This window comes from Trifolium pratense, linkage group LG7 (assembly GCF_020283565.1).
Source record: "Trifolium pratense cultivar HEN17-A07 linkage group LG7, ARS_RC_1.1, whole genome shotgun sequence".
NCBI lineage: Eukaryota > Viridiplantae > Streptophyta > Magnoliopsida > Fabales > Fabaceae > Trifolium > Trifolium pratense.
Window position 1 is genome coordinate 22572694 of NC_060065.1, and position 11387 is coordinate 22584080.

Below are 11387 nucleotides of genomic sequence, written 5' to 3' on the forward strand. Positions count from 1 at the left end.
ATCATATCCATGAGGGTTAACTTTAACACCCTCATCAAGAAATATGTTGGATGCAGTGATGCTCTCAATTAGTGCAAAACCCTACGTGTATGACTTGTCAATTTCATAAATCTTTTACAAGGATCAAACGATGATTCGTCCTCTCTTTGCCTAAATGATGTGATTTCGTTAATCATCTTTGCATTCTTTGACGGGATGGAAATACTTAGCCAAAAATTCTCTATTAACTCATTTCATGTAGCAATGGAATTAGGTTCCAATGAGTTTAACTCATTTCATGTAGCAATGGAATTAGGTTCCAATGAGTTTACCTAATTTAAAACATCATATATATGCTTAAATTTAAGTTGTGCAGTATTTGGTTCAAAAACAACATAGTATCTTCTTCCCTATCATTGGCAATGGCCACATCACATGACTCCTTCCTGCTCTGCTTGATTCTGCTATGCTTCTTTAACAAGCTCTTTTCTATCTCCTCTTCTTCAAGCATATCTTCAATAGTGTCCTTTATTAGGGGATGGATGTTCCCTTTGGAAATCTTCTTAGGATTTTTAATGTTCTTTCAAGTTTCAATCTCAGAATCTGCTTTAAATTCGTGTGAGCAACTAACTTGTTGTGCATATAGAGCTTCTGAAGCAACCTATCGCATCACATTAGAGGCTCAAGTTAGAAATGTATGTATAAAATCTCATACAATTAAGCACTTAAAAAAATTAGTCCAAAACAATTATCAAAAATGGAGATGCGGGGTATCGAACCCCGTACCTCTCGCATGCAAAGCGAGCGCTCTACCATGTGAGCTACATCCCCTTACGAAATCAAAATATATTTAAAAGTATATAATACATGTCCATCAATGGCATTTTCTGGTAATGTCTTTCTTACATTCGACCACTCCACTGAAGTGTTATATTTATATTCACCTTGTGGTTTTGTGCTTATTTTTGAGGAAATGAGCAAAATTGTTTCTAAATTTTCACTCATAATTTTTTTTTTTGGTAAAAAAAAAAAGTACGTGTATTGAAAATGTATGATGTGGGTGTGACAACAACTCATGTCCAAGTAGGCAAGAACCAATTCGATATATTTGAAAAAGAAAATTAAAAAACTTTCATTTTCCTATTAACTTGTTTCACTTTCATATTCTTTCCATTTTACCTTCTCTGTTCCCACAAAAAATCGCCATCACTATCGTCGTCGCTGCCTTCGCCACGCCACTGTCACGCTCTCACGCATGTTGTCAGACACTCTCTGCCATTGTTGTACACATAGAATCACCGCCCATTATCTCTATTTTTCGGCTTGAATCAATAGGAATTTTAGATTTGGTGGAATATAAATTAGGAATTGTGAAATTTAGGGGTTAAATTATATATGCACTTCGCCCTGCAGATGTTCTGCTGTATGGATGGTGGGAGGAAAACATGTTTGTGTAGATTTGATTGAAGTTTCCCCAATTGTGGGACTGAGAGTTGGGGATTTTACTATGGCACGGGCAGCTCTCAAAGCAGCTTCAAGCAAAATGGTCAAATATGATAAAATGTGTTCTGACAATCGACACGTTTTTTATACCGTTGGCATTTAACACTTTTGGCTTTCTAGCACCAAAAGCGATAGACCTTTTGAAAATAGTTCAAAGAGTCATGAATAGTAATGTTGTGTCGTCATATATATACTTTTCAATTGAGAAAATAGAAATTCAAACGGAGCCATAAATTCTAAAATAATTATAATTATATCCAAACGGTAACGTTATACAGTAGTCTTATATAAAATCCATAACAGTATTATAAAATTAAAATCCAAATGGGGCTATATATTGTAAAATGATTATGCCCTTTTACATCCCAACGGCTATACAACTATTCCTTCCCTAGCCTTTTAGTCAAGAAAAAACTATTCCTTCCCGTTACTCATAAATCATATAATCATTTTGTCACCTCATTGGCAACGGTCCAATTTCCATATCAATATATATAGCAAATAGACATAGACCCAAGAAAATCACAAAAACATACACTAGACATATTAACTACAACATATATAGTCAATATAGCTTAATTAGCTTACTACAATTGTAGTATACCGTTACCATTCTTTTTCAATTCTTTCATTTAGATAGCTCAGTTGAGCAATACCAGAAAAAGAAAGAGGAAGAACAACAAGGAGGAGGAGGATGGTCGAGGTTATTGTGGACGAAGGATCCTAGACGTCTGACTAAGGAGTACAAGGAGTATCAGATATACAATTAGCACTTGCAAACAATTGAGAATGTGAGTGTTGCTTTTTTTTTCTTCCTATTATTATTAGAGCAAACAAATATTTTAGTGAGATGCTTTCAACCTTTTCATAATTTGTAAACATGTCTTTAATGTCTATTTTGTTAATAATTTTTATGAATTAAATTGATTAACGAAAAAATATATATATATATATATATATATATATATATATATATATATATATATATATATATATATATATATATATAAACTTAATTCAGAGATGTCTCGGTTACTGAATAGGGCTTGGAGCAGTGTTAGTGGTAGAAGTAGTAGGTCTAACAGAACTTTAGTCCCGCCTACTTCCTCAGGTACTGAAACAACATTAAACCAAGATACTTTTCAAAATCAAGAATTAGAAGTACAAGAAATGGAAAATAAACTAATTAATTGGAATATGCCAGAGATTAAGTTAAATGAAGTTTATAAGATTAGTACCTTCGATTTTAAAAGTCAAAAAATTATACATACTCTAGAACAAGCTAGAAATGTAAAGAATAAACAAGAAACTTTTACGTTATTAGATAAAAAACTATTAGACCAACATTATAAAGATGGATTCAGATACATCCACTTGGGACTAGTTCAAGTGGCAGTAAAACCCTTACATAAACTAGGATTAAATTCACCCATATTACTAATTTTACAGTGGCTTTCAACCTTTTCATAATTTGTAAACATGTCTTTAATGTCTATTTTGTTAATAATTTTTATGAATTAAATTCACTTTCGTCCTCATTTTTAACACACTTGAGGCTCTGATACCAAAAGTTTGTAGCAAGTGTATTTTTATAATAAGACGAAAGTGCTACAGTGCCGTCGCAGCGGTATATATATGAAAAATCTAAAAGATGAAAGGAAAGATTATAGAAAATTTTATTCTTATATATTTTTTTGAGCTTGCTTACAACTGAGGCAAAGGCCTCTATATAAAGGAAAATAAGGATCACTATTTGATCAGGTAAAAGGTAACATTAACCTACAGCTGTCCTGACTAAAGATAGAATAAACCATAGTGGGATAATGCCGGGTGCTCATTGGGCCCCATCGACACATCTGTCCTCACTAACAAACAAAAAAGCATAAATATAAAAATTACAACCGGACAACTGGCAAAACTTTAATAAAGTTGATAGAGACCTATTTGTCTCCTTATGCCGACAGTGGCTCAGTAATTTTCAACCAGTTAAATTTTACAATTTTACTGGCTCTTGTTTTACATTTTTACTGGCTCTTGTCCCTCTTGGTCTTGATTGACTGGATCATAGCATCCCAAAAATCTTCTTGGGTAGGTTCCTCATCAGGCTGGGACTCTCCAGCTAATCCTTCAAACATATTTTGGCTCATTGATCCTTGAGAAGAGGTAGACATATCATCTCTTCTTTCCGCTGAGGGAAAAGTATTTAGGAATTGAGTCTTCATATGGTCCAAAATTCTGACCATGATTTCTTCCTCTGTCTCCTTAGGATATTTCCTTTGGAAGTAATCCTTCAACTCCTCCATAGAATATTGGTGGCTTTGTTGTCTGGCACCTGAGGCTTTATCATTGTTGATAGTCAATTTTATTTTTGATATTAAATTCTGAATATCTTCCGAACTCATTTTTGTCCACCATTTAAAAAAGAAATTTCTTTCTAATATGGGGATGTTAAATTTATCCTTTGATATGGTTACAGTCCACCTCCATATCCAGGGAATTTGAAAATTAATAAAGAATAAGCAGGGACATTGTCCTGTAATAAGCTTACTAGAAGCTATTTTTGCTATTAGTGAACTATTGTCACACCATGGAGTATATAAATCCCCTATTTCTTTGGGTAAGATTTCTAAGGAGGGACCAAATTTGATCCACCATTCAAAGAACCAATTTGGTATAGGTTTATTTACAATTTCTGGATTTACCGAAAAGAACCAAGAATGTTTGTTCTTTGGGTTTTGGTAATAAAAAGCTTGTGTGAAAGCCTGGATATAATCCCAATAATTGAAGTATATATATTTTCCTTCGGCAACTTTTATTGCCTTTTCTCCATTTGGGTTTAAACCCCATTCTCTTGGTAATAATACCTTGTTTATATGACATTTGCTGAAGTTTATGAAACTTTCTGGATTATTATTTTGGTAATAGTGGGTTATGGTCACTGATTCAGTGATTGTTAATAATATTTCCAAATTTGGCCTAGATTTGCCATAAAGCCCAGCATATCCTCTGGACTCTAAGTATCTTGTCTTAATTGACCACCCATCATTATGGGTTAATGACAAATCTTCGTCATCTATATGAATTATCTTTTCAGTAACAGGATTTTGAAAATATTCTAATGCCTGTTCTTGTGGTTCATTGACCATTACTTCTTTATAAGATATTATCTTATTTGAAGATGAAGATGAAGAAGGCTGATCTTCCTTCTTAGGTGGGGCAGGCAATTGCCTGGATTTCCCACTGAGGTCCAATCCCCTATTAGGGGAATATTAGTTTCCTGGTAAGGTAACATATTGTTACCTCCTCTTCCGCCACGACCAGAATTACGGCCTCGGCCTCTTCCCCTATAAGGGGTTGTCATTACCCTGCAAAAATTCACGGGTTAAATAATCAGCAAGAGAATTATTTTCTCCTTTAATATATTGAATATCAAATTCAAAAGCAGATAATTGAGCCTGCCAACTAGCAAAAATATGTTTTGCTACAAGGGTTTTTACATCCTTTTCAATGATTGATTTAGCAGAGCTACAATCAATTCTTAAAAGAAATTTTTGATTTAATAAATCACTTTGAAATTTTGAAATACATTTAATAATAGAAAGCATTTCTTTCTTAATAGTCGAATATTTCGACTGAGTCTGGTTCCATTTACCAGAGGTGAATCTCACCAAAACTTCTTTATTAGTTTCAGGATTGACTTGTTTTAATATTCCTCCATAGCCAATATTAGAAGCATCAGTTTCTACTATTTTAAACAATTTTGGATTTGCCAAAGATAAACAAGGAAGGCATTTAACCCTAGTTTTAATTCTCTGGACTGCCTTTGTATGAGCATCTGTCCAAGGGTCAGGTTTATTTTTAAGCCTATTATAAAGAATTGCAGTATCAGTGGATAAATTTTTGTAATAGTCTGAAATATAGTTCAAACTTCCTAAAAATCTCTGTAATTGGGTTTTGTCTAACATGACATCAGGAAATTTGGAAGCAAATTCAATGCTTCTTTCTATAGGAATTATAGTTCCTTGGTCAATCATATGACCCAGAAATCTAACTTAGTTTGAAATATTTTCATCTTGGTAGCCGATAAGACTAAACCATTGTTTTTAACAACATTCTTAAATATTTTTAAATGTTTTATATGTTGCTCAATTGTTTTAGAAAATACTAAAACATCATCAATATAAACTATTATGAATTCAGAATATGGATTAAAAATATCATTCATGATTTTCTGAAATTCAGAAGGAGCATTTTTTAATCCAAATGGAAGTACATTCCATTCAAACTGTCCAAACGGTACAGTAAAGGCTGTTTTATATTTATCATTTTCAGTTATCTGGATTTGCCAGTATCCTGATTTCATATCAAATTTTGAGAAGATTAAAGCATCACTTAATCTATCTAATAAATCTTTTTTATTAGGAATAGGATACCTTATCCATTTTAAAACCTTATTAAGAGGTTTATAATTGATTACTAATCTAGGAACTCCTCGTTCCTTCTCAGCTGCCTTATTAACATAGAAAGCAGTACAACTCCAAGGAGACTTAGAGTGTCTAATTAGACCTTTGTCTAAAAGAAATTGTATTTCTTTTTTACACAAATTTAGGTAATCATTGTTCATTTGGGCTGGCCTAGCTTTAGTAGGGATCTGACTTTCATTAAAGTCATCTATATAAGGTAAAGAAACGACATGTTTCTTTCTATTCCAAAAAGCATTTGGGAGATCATTACAGATTTCTGTAGTAAATTCCTGTTCTAAAGACTTAATTTTCTTTTTAATATCATAAGTTTCAAGTTGCTCATTAATATTAAGCACACTAATTTCTTCTTTTAAAAAACATATTTGTTTTTCTTTTTTCAAAAGGATATCTTTGACTTCATTTAACATCCTAGTTTGAGGATCTGTTATAAATTCAAAAGTAATTTTTTGATCATTTATAAAAGTAGTAATTCCCTTTTGATCAATATTAATAATAGGCATAATGTTATGCAAAAAAGGAGTACCTAATATAATCCTGTGAGTTAAATTTTTAACTAATATAAAATGGGTTGGTAAACAAATATTTTTGTTACAAATATAGGCATTAGATAATTTATAATTAACTTGGAGTTTATCTCCTCCTGCCTGAGTTAAAGATTGAGTAGTTTTCACAAAATACTTTGTCGGAATTATTCCTTCTTGAATACAATTAAGGTCTGCACCACTATCCACTAGGGCAACCTCATTTTCAAGAATAAAACTTTTATTAATAACAAGAGTTATCTTAACAAACCATTTTTGCGATGTAACTCTTTCAAGAAGACTGAGATAGCTATTGCTAGATGATGGACTGTCATTACTAGAAACAATATTTTCTATTTTATTAGAATTTTCTAATAAACTAATTCTTTTAGCTAGAACATCATTGTTTTTCTTAATATAAGAAATTTCAGATTTTAAAAGATTTATTTCTCTTTTTAAATCATTTATAGAAACAGGAGTTTCTCGTTCATTAGATTGACGAAACCTAGATAAGACTTCGCTGAGCTGATAAGGGGCTTCTGTAACTAGGGGAGTTTTTTCTCTAGAGTTATCCCTTATTAAAGTTTCTATTAACTTTCTTCTTAGATTATCATCTGATATGGATTCTAAAGCTTTTAAAGCTTCATCCTGTTCATTGGTCAAAACATTTAGACCATTCATTTCTACTATGGATTTCCAATAATTTAGTTCATTACATTGACAATTATTATTGTCAGATGTGTCTGAAGAAGAACTATAGCTAACCTCATCATCAGAGGACTCAACTTCAGATTCAGAATTAGAATTAATAAGAAGAACCTTTTCTAGCTGATTTCTAAGTTCTTCATCCTCAATTTCGTTTAAGGCTTTTTTAGTCCTACATTGATTGGCATAATGACCAACCTTTCCACATTTGTGGCAAGTTATGTCAAGCTTTTTAGCTTTTCTTTTTCTGCTAAAGTTAGGAGTATAATCCTTATATTTTGGTTTGGAATAATTTTTTCTACGTTTTTTCTTGTAGGAATACTTATAAGTATCTGGGGGATTTTTTCTTCTACTTTTATAAGGTTTTAACCTTTCTATTTTACCCTTCTTCCTGTTCTCAGGGGGTTTTTCAAGATCAAAAGCGAATTGTTCGCAAAATTCACCTATTTGGTGTTTTTCAGTTAGTTTCTGTTTTTTAAGTTGGTTTTTAAGTTTTATGTCATTACATAAAGATAAGCCTTCATTAATACATGTACTAATGATTTGGCCATAAGTTAAATCAGAATAATTAATATTTATTCCATCATTATTGTTTCTAAGAGTTTGTCTTATTCTTTCAGCAAAAAGATGAGGCAAACCATCTACAAATTTTGATTTCCAATGCATAGAATTGGGATTATTTAATTGAAAAACTCTAGATAGAAAAGTATCTTTATACCATCTAAAGTGAGTTAACGATGGGCATCTAAGATTTTGCAATAATGTTTGCAATTTCTCAGCAATGGGTACATTAGTTCCTACAAAATGTTGTAGAATAGAAAGACATAGTGTATAAACTGCATCTTCCTCTCCGGTAGTAGTGATAGTAGTACTACTACTTGATGTTTCAGTTTTAATAAGTTTTTTATGAGAAAGAATTTCTTTTTTCTGAGCATCAGTGAGATAATGATCCCACCAACCTCTTAATTGGCCAATAAAACCGGTCGTTATAAACGAAGCTATAGAACTATCAGAATTCCCTTGTTGTTTACACACAGAGGAATACATGATTATTCTATGTATCATAATTTGCTTATCATTTAAGCCATCAATATTCCATTCATAAATGGCCTTTCCAGAATAAGAATTCTGAAAGGGTTCAGTTTCTTCAAAGAGTAAATCTTGAGGCGATGGCCTCTTATAGTAGTATTTTTCTACTGGCTTAGGAGCATAAATAGGATTTATTTGTGCAACCTGATCATTAATTTCTTCATTAGCAAATATTTCTGCTAATTGGTCAATATCTTCTATATCAGAGGTGTCAGACATATTTTTCTGAGATAAAACATTTAAGCGCATCTGCTTAAGCTTTTCTTCTAAAACATGAATAAATTCATTATTATTAGATTTTAATTTAAATCCTTCTACCGCTATAGGTGGTTGAATGATAGGGACATCTTTATTAATAATAATTTCTGAAGACTCCATATTATTTTTATTCTTTTCTAATTGTTTTAAAATTAGATTTTGCTTAGTTAATTGTTCTTCAAAAAGTAATTTTAAATCAGTAATGTCTTTTTCTAGGGACATAAATTGGTCACCTAAACAAATAAGGAAAGAATTGGTGTAATTCTGGGATTTAATTATCGCATTTAATTCTTTGAGAGTAATATGATCATTCTCAACCTTCTGATTCTGAAGATTCAGATAAGCTGTAGCTTCAACATTTTTTCCTAGACTTATAGTTTGTTCAGGAGGGAAAGGAGAAACTATAATTCCTCCATTATGGGTATTCCAATTCTTATTTTGTAACACCATAATTTCGGTTTTAACTTTGTTATGAAAATGTTTTACAAACCATTTTACAAAAGGAACATAGCTTTGTATTTGAGATAAATAATCATAATAATTATCTTTAAATTCCTTTAATTCAAAATCTTTGAATTTTTTGAAATACCAATTCCTAAAATCTTTATATCTATCTTGGTTAAACTCATCATTGATGAGTTGCCTCCACTTACTTCCTGGGGAGAGATCCATCATAAATGAAAACTCATTTCGGATTGGGTAGGAGATTCCCTACTCTGAGAAGTATTTTTCGGATATATTCCTTGAGGAATTTTATTCTCACTTATACGAATATTTTCAACTGATTCAATATCTTCTCTTATTTGAGAAGTAGAGGCTCTAGAGAGCTCTAAAGGGGCAGTATGGAATTCACTAGTAGAATACCTAGATGACATAGCTCTAGGGATTTTTATAGTTCTTTGAGGATTAAATCTTATTTCAATGTCTCCTTCAGTAGTTTGGGAGATTTGATCTGCATCCGTATTTATTTTAGGATCAGGGTCAACCTCTTGAGGTAATGTCCATGTTTGAGGGAAATTTATATCATCCCATTTTATTAACTTGTTTTGTGCAACATTGGAAGTTAATAAATTGGTATGGACAAGAGTTGTGGTTCCAGGAAACGATATTTGTTTCGCTTTGGGATTAAGAGTATTTAAAACTCTGTAATAAACCCTATAGCATACTGCTATTATTTCACTACCAGTTTTATAATTATAACCATTGGTATGAATAGTTAATTGCATAGCATCATTTAGATGCTTATCAGTTAAAGATAAACTTAAATTAGGTGAAACATCAAAATATACTGGTCCATGACACAGACTTGTTTCAATTAAAGCAGCTAAAGATTGTTTGAAATCTTTACACCTACCGTCTCTAATATAAGCCATTATACTAGAGTTTAACCCTAACATAGTTAAAGGTTTAAAAGCCACTTGGATTAGTCCAATATGAATAAAATTATATCCTTTGAAAGGAAGCAAATCTGCTTTACTTAATAAGTTTATGGTCTTAGTATCACCAGTTACTTGAATTGTCCTTTCAACTGTTTTAACAGCATAACGAGATAATAAATCAAAAGTTCCAAATTTATAAATTTGTTTAGAAGGGACAGAAGGAATAGTCCATCTGTTTAATTTTTCCAAATTCTTTGGATATTCTATTGAATCCTCATTTTTTATTGAATTATTTAGATTATCATCATAATCTTCAGGTTCGTACATAGTGCTAACAAGGATTGTTATGGCTGGCAGAATAATAAATTTGTCTGATGGAACTACCAATAAAATTTTCCTCAACTAATCTTCAATCTTCTGAGCAAACGCAACTAGCGTTTAACTATCAACCCGAAGGGATAGACAGACAAAGTCTCAAACCTCAGAAGTTACATAGTTCTTAGGAAAAACAGGCAAAAGATCAACCAAACCCCTTTCCGGGAAAAAACGGGATCAAGCCTTACACTAAGAAGTATGACAAGTTCAAAATGAACAAAGAAGATTAATAAACGAAATCTTACTAATTTTTCCATCAGATCTATTTATTAAAACTGTCAAACCATAACAAAAATTTAGCAACTAATTGTCATTACAATTAGTAAATTAAAAGATTAGGATATACCTGAATCGTTCTCAAAAGTTTGATATGAAATCAGCGAAGTCTAAATAATCTTCAGCGAAGTCTTATCTAGGTTTCGTCAATCTAATGAACGAGAAACTCCTGTTTCTATAAATGATTTAAAAAGAGAAATAAATCTTTTAAAATCTGAAATTTCTTATATTAAGAAAAACAATGATGTTCTAGCTAAAAGAATTAGTTTATTAGAAAATTCTAATAAAATAGAAAATATTGTTTCTAGTAATGACAGTCCATCATCTAGCAATAGCTATCTCAGTCTTCTTGAAAGAGTTACATCGCAAAAATGGTTTGTTAAGATAACTCTTGTTATTAATAAAAGTTTTATTCTTGAAAATGAGGTTGCCCTAGTGGATAGTGGTGCAGACCTTAATTGTATTCAAGAAGGAATAATTCCGACAAAGTATTTTGTGAAAACTACTCAATCTTTAACTCAGGCAGGAGGAGATAAACTCCAAGTTAATTATAAATTATCTAATGCCTATATTTGTAACAAAAATATTTGTTTACCAACCCATTTTATATTAGTTAAAAATTTAACTCACAGGATTATATTAGGTACTCCTTTTTTGCATAACATTATGCCTATTATTAATATTGATCAAAAGGGAATTACTACTTTTATAAATGATCAAAAAATTACTTTTGAATTTATAACAGATCCTCAAACTAGGATGTTAAATGAAGTCAAAGATATCCTTTTGAAAAAAGAAAAACAATTATGTTTTTTAAA

The 11387-nt window shown here is 31.3% G+C and overlaps 1 non-coding gene across 1 annotated transcript; it reads right to left on the reverse strand.

Annotated features, from left to right (window-relative positions):
* Positions 1 to 737: 737 nt before the first annotated feature.
* Positions 738 to 810, reverse strand: TRNAA-UGC. Its single transcript has one exon. It is a non-coding gene; the product is annotated as a tRNA-Ala (tRNA).
* Positions 811 to 11387: the final 10577 nt, after the last annotated feature.